The following is a 14340-nucleotide window of genomic DNA, read 5'->3' on the forward strand; positions in this document are numbered from 1 at the left end:
AAAACAAAACAAAAAAACAACCACTCTAGTATACATCAGATGGGGATTTAAAACTTAGATTTAGTTTAAACAAACTTACTTAAATTTAAACTTAAGTTTGTTTAAACTTAACTACTAGTGAGCCATGATGATGATGATGATGATAATAATAATAATAATAATAAAGAAATAATGCTTACCAAATGAAAAGGGACAGTCTTACGGCCTGAATTATGAAAACAACCTTCCTCAAATGGTGGAAACCTACATGTCCCACAGTTGGCTGGTACTTTGTTGCTTGATTTAACTCTTTTTTTTGTCAGTCACAGTATATCAATAAAGCAACTCAAACACTGGAATTGGATATTATAAATATTTTCTTTTAGGAATTATCTGTAGATCAAAAATAATTTTCTCAAAGTGAGAATTCTACTGAACAGTATAATTGGAACTACTAAATTAAAAGCATTTGATGCTTTCAGTACCTAAATTAATAAACATAGAAAAAAATATACTGAAATAATAATGAAACCAAGAATATAGCATTATAATTTCCCAATTTATTGGGAATAATGATTGAGGTAATTTCTACCTTAAAATTCATTTCTGAGAGTAGTGACTTTTATGCTTCTAAAGAATAAATATTTCCAAGACTAGAAATATATTGTTTAGAAAATGATTATAAAAAGGAAGTAATAACTGTAGCTCTATATGAAAAGATTTCAGAGTTTTAAAACTTCAGGAGTGTTTATATTTGCTATTTGACAATTGAAAAGTACATTATTTTACTGCAGAGAAATTATCACTTTATGAGTCAACATCCTAAGTGGTAGAGCTATTTCCTACTTCTAATGTGTATAAAAAATATAAATATAAGAGCCCATAAAGTCTAAATGATATAGTAAATATATACATTTGTTCCTTGGCAAACTTGTAAATCTTATATAAAAATGTAGCATTGAAGAAAAAATTGCTTTAACCTGCAAACAAAATACAAATGCAAAAAAAAAATACTTTTAAACATTAATTTCTGACATATGTGAATCTAATTATTAAATACTTGGAAAATTTTGAAGTGATCTATAAATGTATATGAAGTATAGAGACAGCAAATAATTAATTTGGTAATTTACAATTAATAATTATTTAGTAACTTTAAATGCTGAATGAAGCAGTCAAAGTCTCTTTCAGAAATTACCTTTCTAACTGATATCATTTGAACACTAATCAACTTTTAAAAATAAAATAATTAAAAAGTAAGGTATTCATTAGAGAATCAAGTAGTCCTCCAGGGAATTTACCTCTCCAGGGAATGCAGAGCTGGGTATTTAGCCAGAAGAAAGGGGAAGGAAAATACATGAAGTAAAATTGAAAATGTAGATAAGCATCAGGCATTGTCTTAGAAAGCAGGGTAAATTATGGCAGCAAATTGTAATAATGATGGGAGTAATTACAGTGATTCCCTGGAATGAGTAGGACTTAAAAATTAGTTGGGAGAACAAGGATGAGGGTAAACAGACTGGTCTAAATTTTGTGTGTCTATTGTTTTCCTATTGCTGCTGTAACGAATTACCACAGACTTAATGGCTTAAACAACATAACTTTATTATCTTACAGTTCCAAGGACAAGAAGTCCCAAACGGGTTTCACGGGATGGAAATCATGGTGCTGGCAGGGGTACATTCCCTCCAGAGAATCTAGGGGAGAATCCATTTCCTTCCTTCCTTGTCCAAATTTCGAGGCCGCCTTTATTCTTTAGCTTATGCCCCCTCCTTCATTTACAAAGCCCGAAGCATAGCATCTTCAACTCTTTCTCTGGTTCTGACCCTCCTAACTCTCTTATGAGACTCACGCAGTTATATTTGAGCCCATCCAAAAATATCTAGGATGATCTTCCCACCTCAAGAGCCTTAATTTAATCAACCACATCTGCAAGTCCCTTTTGCATAGGAACTGACTTAGTCACAGGTTGTGGAGATTAGGATGTGAACACTTTTGCAGGGACAGAATCATTCAGCCTACCAAAGTGTATAAATTGAAGTTGTCACAAAAGCCAGAAATCAAGATCAGAAGCACAAACCAGGAGATATACTCAAGGAATCACAGTATCTGTGGTTTTTAGTGTCTCTGAATTTGCAAGTGGCTATCTTAGCTGAAAGAGTAGGTAAACCCCACCGTGGTTGTCTGCCGCTTATCTTCTTCCATGCTCAACAATCATTCAGTCCCAAAAACTTTCCCAAGAAGACAGCTGACTTTGCCTCCTCAACAGCACTTTTCCTGTATTTTACTTAATCCTCCTCCTCCTCATCATTAGTGTCATTATCATTATCTCCTTCTATAATGTTAAATGTTGACGATTTTTATGATGCCATTATCAAACGGCAGAGGCAACTCCACAATGCCTACCAAGAAGGACTTAGAGAAAATCTAGTTGGAAGGTTCATTGATTTGTACACTTAGAGAATATTTATTGAGTGCCCACTATGTGCCGAGTGCTATTCTAGGCACTGGGAGTAAAGCAGTTAAGGAAACAAAATTCTTGCCCTTAGGAAGCTTATGCTTTGGTGCGGGTAAAATGGACAATAAACAAACAAGAATATAAAGAATTTGGCAATTGGGGATCAGTGCTATGAAGAAAAATAAACAACATGAGGGATGGCCGGTAGTGTGTGTGTGTGTGTATAAGGGATATATATGTGTTTGTTCTATGTGAGAAAGGTCTTAAAGATATCACATGTGAACAGAGACTGGGTGGAAGGAAGAGAGAATGAAGCCATGATAATATGTAAAGGAAGGACCATCTAGGCAGAAAGGACAAAACCTCCAAGTAGGACCATACCTTGGTGTGATAGGTGTGTGTGATCACTGTGGAGAACAGATAGGAGACTAGATTTGCCAGATTTGATGGAATGCAATTAATGGGAAGCTGGGGGAGTGATAGAAGGTGATATCAGAGGAAGGTAGAGGGAGAGAGAAAATATAGGGCTACATAAGCTATGATTGAAGACTTTGGATTTATGTTAGATGAGAGGATGGTTTTGAACATGGGAATAATGCTATGTGCCCATGTTTTAAAGTGATAATTCTGCCTGTGTATGGAGAACACTGAGTAGGAGTAGGAGTGGAAACAGGGAGACCAGTTAGGTTAGAAAGCTATTGCAATCAGAGAGGATAGTGGTTTAGATCAAGGGACAACAGTGGAGGTGGTAAGAGGTAGTCAGATTTCAGATAGATTTTGAAGAATATGCTATGGAGTGGATGTTGAGTATAAGAAAAAGTGAGGAGCTAAGATGACATCACTTGGTCTGAGCGTCTGGACTAACGGAGTCCCTTTCTAAAGATATGCAAAAGACTGCAAGAGAAACAAGTTTGGGGTGGGAAATCGGGACTTCATTTTGGGGCATGTTCAATTTGAGATACCTATTGGAAATCCAAGTGAAGATATTGAGTAAGCAGTAGAATGTGGGTCTGGATTGAGCTGAGAGCCTGAGCAGGAGATTTGAATTTTGGAGAGATCAGCATATAGGTAATATGTAAATCTGTGAAAATGGGTAAGATTACCTAGAGACTGGGGCGCCTGGGTGGCTCGGTTCGTTGGGCATCCGACTCTTGGTTTTGGCTCAGGTCATGATCTTATGGGTTGTGGGATCGAGCCCCAAGTCGGGCTCCGTGCTCAACAGGGAGTCTGCTTGAAGATTCTGTCCTTCCCCCCGCCCCCAACTCACACTCTCTCTCTCCCTTTGTCTCTCTCTCTCAAATAAATGAATATATCTTTAAAAAATTTAAAAAGATAAGCTAGAGAGTGAGTGTAGACAAAAGGAAAGAGGTTCTAGGACTGAGCTCAGAGTACTTTAAATGTTTGATGGGGAGATGCAAAGGGACTGGGCAAAGAAAATTGAGAAGAAAATAATTAAAATATTTCAAAAAGGGGAAATGATAATTGGTGATAAATACCAACTGACAAAAAAAAAAGGATGAAAAATGAGAACCAACTATTGGAAGACAAATCTAAAAGCCATATTATGTGGTAAGGACATTGCTTTTGCATAGAATGAAAAATTATTTAAGGTGGCTTTATTGGTGGCTGATAGAGATTATGGAGATGAAGATTTTGTTTTCCCCATACTCAACAACCTATCCCTTGGCACTGCCCCAGAGTTATAGAAAGAAAAATACCATTGTAAAATCCCCAAAGAGGACATTCTACTCCAATTTTAGAAAATATCCTTGATCTAAGAGGATTAACATGGTGGAAGTTACCATTCCACTCCTAAAAATATTATGAGAGTATTATTAGAACAGTGTTTTTCTTAATACCTAGGAAATTATAGCCTCTGTATAAGAACATTTATTTCCCTCTTGGCTAGAACCTCCATATTCTATTTCTGACTCTTTTTTACTTTCAAATTGAATTTATCCCCTAAATATAAAACACTGTCCAATAAAATATAATGCAAGCCACATATGTACTTTTAAATATTCTACCAACCACATTGAGGAAAAAAAAAAAAAACAACAACTAAAAGAAACAGATGGCACATTGACTCAAGTCAAGGCATTTAATTTCTCTGGACTTTATTTTATGCTTTGGTAAATTGGAGAAAGGAGTCTTAGGAAAAATGTTACCTGGAAGAGAATTCAGAGCCTATAGTCACACTTGCTCTGTTAGGAGACCTGCTCCCACACTTTCTGGCTGAGTTACTTTGAGGAAGTTACTAAAACCATCAAAGAAACATTTTTGGTTTGCTGACCCCTTCTATGGTTTCTTTGTTTTCTATTTAATAAATTACTGCTCATACCTACATCACATGTCTTCTTTTATGTTTGATTTTATCTCATCTTTTTTAATCTAAAATTTGAATTGAATATAAAACTCGTTAATTTTTAATCTTTCTTTTTTCTATTAAATGCATCTAAGTTTTGCACTTTTTTCTAAGTGTTACTTGCATCACATAAATGTTAATATTCAATATTCATTTTTATTTTGTTCTAAGTATTTTAGGGCATTCATTATCTAGTTCTTTGACAGACATATTATTCACAGAGAAATGTGTTCTTTAATTCCCAAAAAAATAGATTTGGGGGAAATATTTTATTTTACTGGAATAGGAGTATATGGCCTGCATGATAAGATTGATTGGCATTCATTGAGAAATGCTTTGTGGCTTATCATTTGATCTGTTCTAATAGTCCACATTTAGTTATTGTTATTTTCAACTATTATACTTATCTGAAAAGCTTACACTGATTACCACTTTTGTTCTTCATCTGATGGAAACAAATACATTTTAATCCTGATCACATCCATTTTCAATGTTATAAATGCCTACTGTTTAATTCTGTCTTACATTTAAAAATCTCAAAATTGGTGTTGTTGTTGCTGTATGCAGCGAGTTCCTATGTGGATTTAACAATGTCTTTGTCCATCATAAATTCTTGCATCTCCATATTTCCTGCAAACATTGTCTACTATGAGCGCTCCAACATTGATCTTCTCCAGTATTATGATATTTATTACAGGTCTTTTGCCTTGCCAAATACATTTTAGAGACATTTTCTTAATATCTTCAAAACAGCTTGCTGAAGTTTTGATTGTGATTCCATTGAATCTATAGATTAAGTTGGGGAGAATTGACATCTTGATGAGACTGAGTCTTCTAATCCATGAACACAGAATATCTCTCCATTTATTAAATCATTGATTCTTTCATCCATGTTTGAAATCTGCATGCAGATCCTGTATATATTTTGTCAGATTTATACCTAAGTATTTCATTTTTGTGTGCTATTGTAATTTTTTTTTAATTTCAAGCTTCAATTATTCATTGATGTTATAGAGAAAAGCAATTGACGGGTATATGTTACCTTGTATCCAGCAACCTCACTATACTTCCTTACTGATTCCAGTTTTTTTGTAGATTTTTTTGAGTTTCTACATAGAGTAATGGACAGTCATGCTATATGTTAATAAGGACAGTTTTATTTTATTTATTTATTTATTTATTTATTTATTTATTTTACTTTCCAATCTGTATAGCTTTTAATTCTTTTTCTTGTTCTGTTATACTAGCTAAGACTTCTAGTATGATGTTAATGGAGCAGTAAGACAGAACATTCTTGCCTTGTTACCAGTCTTAGGGGGAAGGTGTCCAATCTCTCATCAAAAGGTATAATGTTAACTGTGGGTGTTTTGTAGAAGTTCTTTATCAAGTTAGAGAAATTATGCTCTATTCCTACTTTGGTGAGAGTTTTTGTTTTGAATAGATGTTGGATTTTGTTAAATGCTTTTTTCTATGACAATTGATATGATCATAGTTTGGTTGTTTTTTTTTTCCTTAGCCTGTTGGTATCTTAGATTGTATTAATTGATTATCTAATGTTGAACTGGCCTTGAATACATGGAATAAATCATATTTGGCTGTGGTGTGTAACTCACTTTATACATTGTTGGATACAATTTGTTAAAATTGTGTTGATGTTTGCATCTATGTTATATGAGATTTTGATCTATGCGGTTTTTTTCTTGTTATGTCTTTACCTGATTATGGTATGCTCATAGAAACAATTGGAACATATTTTAGGCCTGATATTGTCATTTTTAGAAAGTTATTGATTATTGATTAATTGATTAATTTCTTTAATAGATATAGATCTATTCAGGTTTTCTATATACCTTGTATGAGCTCCCATAGTTTATGTCTTCAATGAATTTGTCAATTTCATCAATGTTATCAAATTTTCAGGCATAGACTTTTTCATATTATTTTTTTTTAATATCTTTTTAACGCCCATGTAATCAGTAGTGAGGGCACATCTTTCTGATATTGGTAATTTGCATCTTCTCTCTTTTTCCGTTGTTTAATTTGGCTAGATATTTATCCATTTTATTCATCTTCAAAAAATCAGCTTTTAGTTTTGTTAATTTTCTCTTGATTTAGGCTTAATGTCTACCTAAGATTAAAATTTAGATCTTTTTTTCCTTTTCAAATATAAACATTCATTACAATAAATTTCCTTCTAACACTACTTTCATTGCATCCCACAAATTTTTATAAGTCGAACTTGTATTTTCATTTAGTTCAAACTATTTTAAAATTTCTCTTGAGGAGTGCCTGCATGACTCAGTCGGTTAAGCCTCTGACTCTTTTTTTTTTTTTTTAAGATTTTTATTTATTTATTTGGCATAGAGACACAGCAAGAGAGGGAACACAAGCAGGGGAAGTGGGTGAGGGAGAAGCAGGCTTCCTGCTGAGCAGGGAGCCTGATGTGGGGCTTGATCCTAGGACCTTGGGATCATGACCTGAACTGAAGGCAGACACTTAATGACTGAGCCACTCAGGCGCCCCAAGCCTCTGACTCTTGATTTCGACTCAGGTCATGATCTCAGGATTGTGAGATTGAACCCCAAGTTGGGCTCAGTACTTGGCCTGCAGAGTCAGCTTAAGATTCTTCCTCTCTCTGTCTCCCTCTCCCTGCCCACCCCCCCGCCCCACTCACGTGCACTCTTTCTCAAATAAATAAATAAATAAATAAATAAATAAATAAAATCCTTTTAAAAATTCTTTTGGTACTTCTTTGAAATATGTGTCATGTAGCAGTGTCTTGTTTAATGTCCAGATATTTGGGGATTTGCCACCCATCTTTTGCTGGTGATTTCTAGTTTAGTTTCACTGTGTTCTGGGAATATATTTTGTATGATTTCTATTATTTTGAATTTGTTAAGGGATGTTTTGTAGGCTGTAATTTGGTCTATCTTTGTAAATATTCCACATGAGCATGAGAGAAATGTGTATCCTAGTGTTGTTGGATGGAATATTCTATAAACGTTAATTAGGTCAAATTGATTGATGTTGCTATTTAGGTCAAGTATTTCTTTACTGATTTTCTGCTTGTTTGATTTCTCAGTTATTCGAAAGGGATTTGTATTCTCCCCGCTCTAAGAGTGGATTATCTATTTCTCCTTCAGTTCTGTTACTTTTTGCCTTACATATTTTGATGCTCTTTGGTTAGGTGCATACATGTTTAGGATTATGGTGTTTTCCTGCAGAATTGATCCCTTTATCATTATCAGATGTTCTGTTTATCCCTGATAATCTTCCTCATTGTGAAGTCTAGTTTGCCCCAAGTTAATATAGCTACTTCAGCTTTCAATAAATGTTAACTACTTATTATTATTAGATTGTAAGTGCTTTGAGGTGGTGAATAGTGTTCTTGCTCATTTTATTTTTTAAGCCCACATAGTGCCCAGGACACTGTTACACACAGATATGCTCAGTAATAAAAGCTTTTTGACTGATTAAAAGGGATTAGATGTCTATGAAGAGAGCATATTATTCATCTTATAAAGAGAGAGATGAAATTACAATAAATATTTCTGAATTGCCAGAAGACGTACCCTATATTTTCCAATGTGCTGAAAATGAGTTGATATTTAAATTAGCAAATTTAAAAAGGGCTACTTCATGACCTTTTAAAATAACATAAATTTTCTGAGTGTTCCACAATTATTTAAGTAAATGGAATTAAAAATAATGAAATTTTTTACTTTACTATTTGGGATTAGATTGAATATGTTTTAACAGTGCAGGCTCTCTGAATGATGTTATACATGTTTTCACTGCTGATAGATGTAGATCTTTTGGAGTCTAGCTAAGGTTCAAAAAGTCAGACATTAACACTAAAAATCACTCACAGTAAAGAGAAAATTATCCCAACTGGCCTTTCTCACTTTGGTTTTAAATTATTCTCACACAAAAGCCTCCTTATTTAAACTCTCCTAGTTCAAAGTAGAATGAAAGATCTGATGGCTTTTGTTTTTGTTTTTTGTTGTTGTTGTTGTTGTTGTTTTCCGTAGAGCATATATCGAAGTACATTCTCAGTTGTTCTTCGAATGAATCTGTAATGAATTAAGGAGGAGATTTTCAAAAACATGTAGAATTCATTTTAAATTTAGAAAGAAGTAGATAGATGCTAATCTGATGGTATGGAGCAGGTGAAAGAATTTTATTTTTTGAGAAAGTGAAGATGCTTTCCAAATTGAAAGGAAGAATTTTGTTTAGGACTTGATGCTCCTAACATTCCCTAGCTACATTGCCAATGTATATGCAGTGTGGTTACTGCATACCAAATGCAGCTACCCACTTTGAATACACAGCTTAGATACCTTATCTAAAAGAAAGGAAAAGAGCTGATCCAGAGAAGTGAAGAGTGGCCAGAAGTAACTATGGTAATGGGCTAAAATTAAGAAATGCCTTATAATTTGTGATCTCAAGCTACCAGCATATAACAGTGTAACCACAAAGATACATGTTGCATTATTCAGGACCTTGAGTATCCTTTTTTTTTTTTTTTAAGATTTTATTTATTTATTTGACAGAGAGAGAGAGAGGACACAAGCAAGGGGAGCAGCAGGCAGAGGGAGAGGGAGAAGTAGGCTCCCCACCGAGCAGGGAGCCTGATGTGGAACTCGATCCCAGGACCCTGGGATCATGACCCGAGCTGAAGGCAGACACTTAACAGACTGAGCCACCCAGGTACCCTGAGGGTTCCTTCTTGTTATGCCATTATTTCTGGTACTTTTCTCCAAAGCCTCATTTTCAGGGAAAAAGAAAAGAAAGAAAGATGGAAGAGAAAGGGAGGAAGAAAAGTTTATCCAGTTGAGAAAATTTACTCCTATCATAGGCTTTATGTTCAATGGAACAACTAATAAAAAAAAAAATCCCTAACAGCAAATTCTCTAGAATCCATCATAGAAAATCTGTAATTGCAATTTGAGAGGTAAGCTTGGGCTCCTTGCAAAGAGAACTAGAAATGTTGTTTGTCAATCTACCTTTCCATCAGCCTGTGTAATGACGTTGTAAAGAGGTCCCTTTGTGCTTTTTGTTCATTATTTTGGTTCAACAAAAATAGACATACAAGTTGTAAATACAGAAGTAGCAACACCCAATAAAGGCAAAAGAAATAAGTTTCAGTAAAACAATGTTTACACCTAGAAGGACATACAGAATTGTGTACTGCTTCTCTGAAAATAGAAAGTAAAAATCATAAAAAAAAAAAAAACCCTACTTGTGTGCTTTGAAAATAGAGTGGGAAATGTGCTTCTGCTTAGATTATGTGTTAACATTGCTACAGAATCAAAACACTTCAGAGAATATTGTATCCTGGGGAGGCCTTATGACAATCAGAACATCTGGCAATTCCTTGTCTAATTAGAGTTCTAAAGAGAACAGTGTCCGTTTCAGTATATCAGATTTTATGCCTGAAACTTTGGAGAAAATGTTCAGTAAAGAGGCCAGATTTGTTTAAAAGGAAAATCTTACACACACCCATACATGCTACCAGCAAGAACACAGAATCAGCTATTCTTTACTTCAGTTGATTTTATCATTAAATTTCTCCTAAAATAAGCATATGCCTATACCCTGGCAAACTTCAGAGAGAATTTTTGTGAGTTTAAGTTATTAGGAAAAATAATGAAATACTGTACATCCCCGCTGATTGCCGTAGATATACATTCCTACTGTTGGCAAAAAGCACTAGAACTCATATATTTAGTTTTTTTTTTTTTTTTTGGTATAACAAAATGTGTGGATGTAGTCAATTATAATTATCTGTGCACTTCAAATGATTCAATATTGCTTGGATTATATATATTAAGAATTTACATTTAATCTGATATCCATCATTCTACTGAAAGAGGAATTATTGTGAAATCTACTTCAATTCTTCAATCACTGTTTTAAAGTGCTCAGAAATTCAGAGCATTATTGCAATTGGTAAGAAGAGGAAGCTGATAGAAGGTAATTTACGCTGTGGATTACAATGCCTAATAGTTTATTCTCACAATTAAAATATGCCAAAGAGAACATGTTTGATTTCTAAAAACGTATTGATATTTAAGAAACGATCAAACTAAACTTCGTTTAGTTATAATATGATCACTATGCATATTGAGGAGAATGATGGAGAAGAATTTAATTAATTTGTCTGGTAAAGAAGAAAAACTTTCCTGCAAAGAGAAGCGATTTTTTTTGTTTTTGTTTTTTTATTTAGGAAATGTATTTCAGCAGGTAATAGGGATTTCTGCATTTTTTGAAATCAACTATCAGATGTGTTTTGCTGATTAACTCTGCTCTTTTTGCATTCCCACTTGCAGACTTAAGTTCATATGTTTTAGAAGTATAGATTTTGAAGTACCATGCTCACACTAAAATAAGCAGTTAAGTGTAAGCAGATCATGGGATAAGCTCTGTTATAAGAGATTTGTGACCCTTTCATCTCTTAGTTTATGTAATATAGACAAGGCAAACACTTGCTAAACAAACAAACTGTGGTACTTAATATTTATATGGCTCTGAAAACATAAAATGAATATATTTCTACTTTATAAGCATACATAGATAAAATCCAAATAGCCATACTGAAGTAGAAATTTTCTATTTGTAAGTAGAAATAGAAAAGTTAAGGTACACATAATCCAGCTAACTTTCCATATGGTACTTTCTTCTGAGTATCTTTACTCAAGCATACTGTATGTTCTAAGTGTTTGCCATGTATTTTATCATTTATCCTCATAAAATCCCCCATTTGTACAGGTATGGAACTGAGGCCTAGGAAGAGTAAATCATTTGGGCAGTCACATAGTTAGTAAATAGCAAAGTCAGTATTAGGCGCCGAATAGTTTGGCTTCAGAGCCTACACTCTAATCAATACATTGTACTATCACCAATGTATGACCTTAAAGTAGGGTTGCCACACTTAGCAAATAAAAATATAGGATTTCCAGTTAGGGTTGCTATAACAAAATATTAGGTTAAATATTGCACTGGAAACAGTTATACTAAAATAAAATTTGTTGTTTATCTGAAATTTGAATTTAACTGAGTGTTCTGTATTTTATTTGGCAGCCCTACTCTAAAAAGACGTTCAAATAAATACATATTTTCCTACTCTATAATACTTGTGAGGAGATATTACTGTACCTAGGTAGCATGGAATATGTATATTTTAATACTCTTATTTTTTTTTTGCATTGCGTTTATTCGATGCTAATAGTCATTACTTAGAAATATAATATGTTCATTCCCAATTGTTTGCAGGCTTATTTCTATTTTGTTAAGTGGGAGGACAAGGTTAAGAACTAGGTTTCTCCCTCCTCCCTATAGCCTGAAGCCTTTTAATCTTAGCCACACCTCCGTGTAAACACCAACAGAATTCACTAGCTGCAAGATAAAAAGTCTTGCAGGGTCCACAATGTAAGGATTTCTTATCAGAGAAATCGTTTTAGCAATCTTACCTTGTTTGTCTGGATTACTTACTGTAATCCGACTGCCCCTTTTTCATTTATTACACACAGACCCACTGGAGAATAAAAGTTAGTTAAATAGTCCTTCTCATTTAGTAATTGCTAAGGTGTATAATATGAGATCCCTGAATTAATAGGCTTCCCTGGGCTATCTTGTATGTCATGCAGTTAGCATTTCTCCCTCCAAACCTAAAATGCATCACAGTGTTGGGAAAGGATTTAGGAAGTTATGCCTGACTGATTTCTGGCCTTCCGGACATTGATGTGGCGTTCCCGGAGACTTCTTTCTTGTAAACCTCCATTTTCTGTGAGCTTGGTTGACAATTCAGTCCTTTGTGATACAGCAGATAGTCACAGTATTTTTTAAATTAGGAAGGAGTAATTTAATTTTATCTATCTCCTCAGATTGCCAAATTTATGAAACTATTTCTTTAATCTCCTTTTTCCTTTTCCTATGTAAGGAAATGTCATAGCATACAAGTAAGGAAAGAAATGTAATTTCCATAATTGCTAAGCTATATTTGGTCTACTCTGGTCAACAGTCATATAAAAAACTTATTTTGTAGGTTTATCTGTAAAATGATAGAATATGTGGACTCAAGTTACTTCAGTTTGAAGTACGAATGACTATGATTCTGAATGCTATGATCATCATGAACAAAAGATATTTATTAAGCAAAATCAGGCATAAGCAAGTTGCTGAAATCTCAACAAATATATATAAGATGGGATGGGATAATTATACTTCAGGATGTTGTAGTAAGAACTCAGTGAGATAATATGAGTAAATTGCTTAGCAAAGTATCTGTCACATTGGAAAAATTCATTAAGTGTCATATATAGCCCTCATATTTGTGTAGGCCAATCTACTTACCAGGACTTAATAATCTACTTGATTATGAAGCTATTTTAAAAACATGCAATACCAGATAGTTTAAGATAACATCAAATGAAGAATTTGGAAGAGAAGATCATGACCAAATAACTTCTCAGGGAATTGGTGGAATGTGGGCTGTTCTTGAGGAATGATGCCAGCCTCCCTCGGTCTGAGTCCTGGCACTATCACTTTGAAGCTTTGCCATCTTGGGCAGGTTATAATATACCCGTGACTCAGTTTCCTCACTTCTAAAGTGAGGATACAGATAGTTATCCCTAGAGAAGTCTACTTTGAAGATTTATACATGCAAAATACCCAGCAAATAGTAAACACTAATTAATATTGACCAGTACTATCATCATTACTATGATTTCTGAAATACAGTAATGTTTTATATGTTACTGTTTTAAAGTAGACACATAGTAATTTCCACCACTTTTTCTAAATCATGTAACAGATTAAAAGGGAAATTAATTGCAAAAGGCTAGGGTTACCTGAGTAAGTGAATATTAAAGATATTAAGGATAGGATATTTTGCTTTAATTGCATAGCAAAAAGAAAGAAAAAAAAACTAGAGAAATCACTGAACTAAAGATAGAAACTATATATTATAGAATCTGAAGTTGGAAAAAAAAAAGGATAGCATGTCTTTATAAACGTTTCGGTCCCCTAGTTCCTCAAAAGTCATAAATCACAAATATTACCTATCTTAATGGATTACATCATAATAATTAAAAGAGAGAGACAAAAAAAACTTACATGAAAAGGTTATTATGAAGCAAGCAGAAAGGGAAAATAAATTGCTTTTGTTGTTCTTGATTTTATTTATATGATCTCATAGTTGAATAAAATGCTGCTTTTAGAATTTAACAAAGTTGCTTAGAGTAATATAGAAGTACAGCTTTTAGAAATATCTGTATCAGATAATAGCTGAACAGTGCTACCCAATGAAGATCAGATAAATATAAAAAAGTCTTAACATTTACATTGTCATATTTTTTTTTTCTATCTGCTAAGTACAGTGTAGACAGATTTAGGTATACCTAGGTCAGTGTGTTGGACAGATGCTAGAAGATGGTCAAGGAATTCCACTGACATCTGGGGACACTACCTTCTTTATTATTCTCTGCAGATGGAACTTGGATCTGTTAATTCTGCATACTTTTTATAGGGGCTTGAG

General features: G+C 33.7%; 1 protein-coding gene across 1 annotated transcript in view; it reads left to right on the plus strand.

Moving 5' to 3' along the window:
- MAGI2 (membrane associated guanylate kinase, WW and PDZ domain containing 2) overlaps positions 1-14340 on the plus strand; it is a gene marked incomplete at its 3' end in the record, with an annotated part of 1258801 nt that overhangs the window by 356134 nt on the left and 888327 nt on the right.

This window comes from Ursus maritimus, unplaced genomic scaffold, assembly GCF_017311325.1.
Source record: "Ursus maritimus isolate PB19 unplaced genomic scaffold, ASM1731132v1 scaffold_3, whole genome shotgun sequence".
Lineage (NCBI taxonomy): Eukaryota > Metazoa > Chordata > Mammalia > Carnivora > Ursidae > Ursus > Ursus maritimus.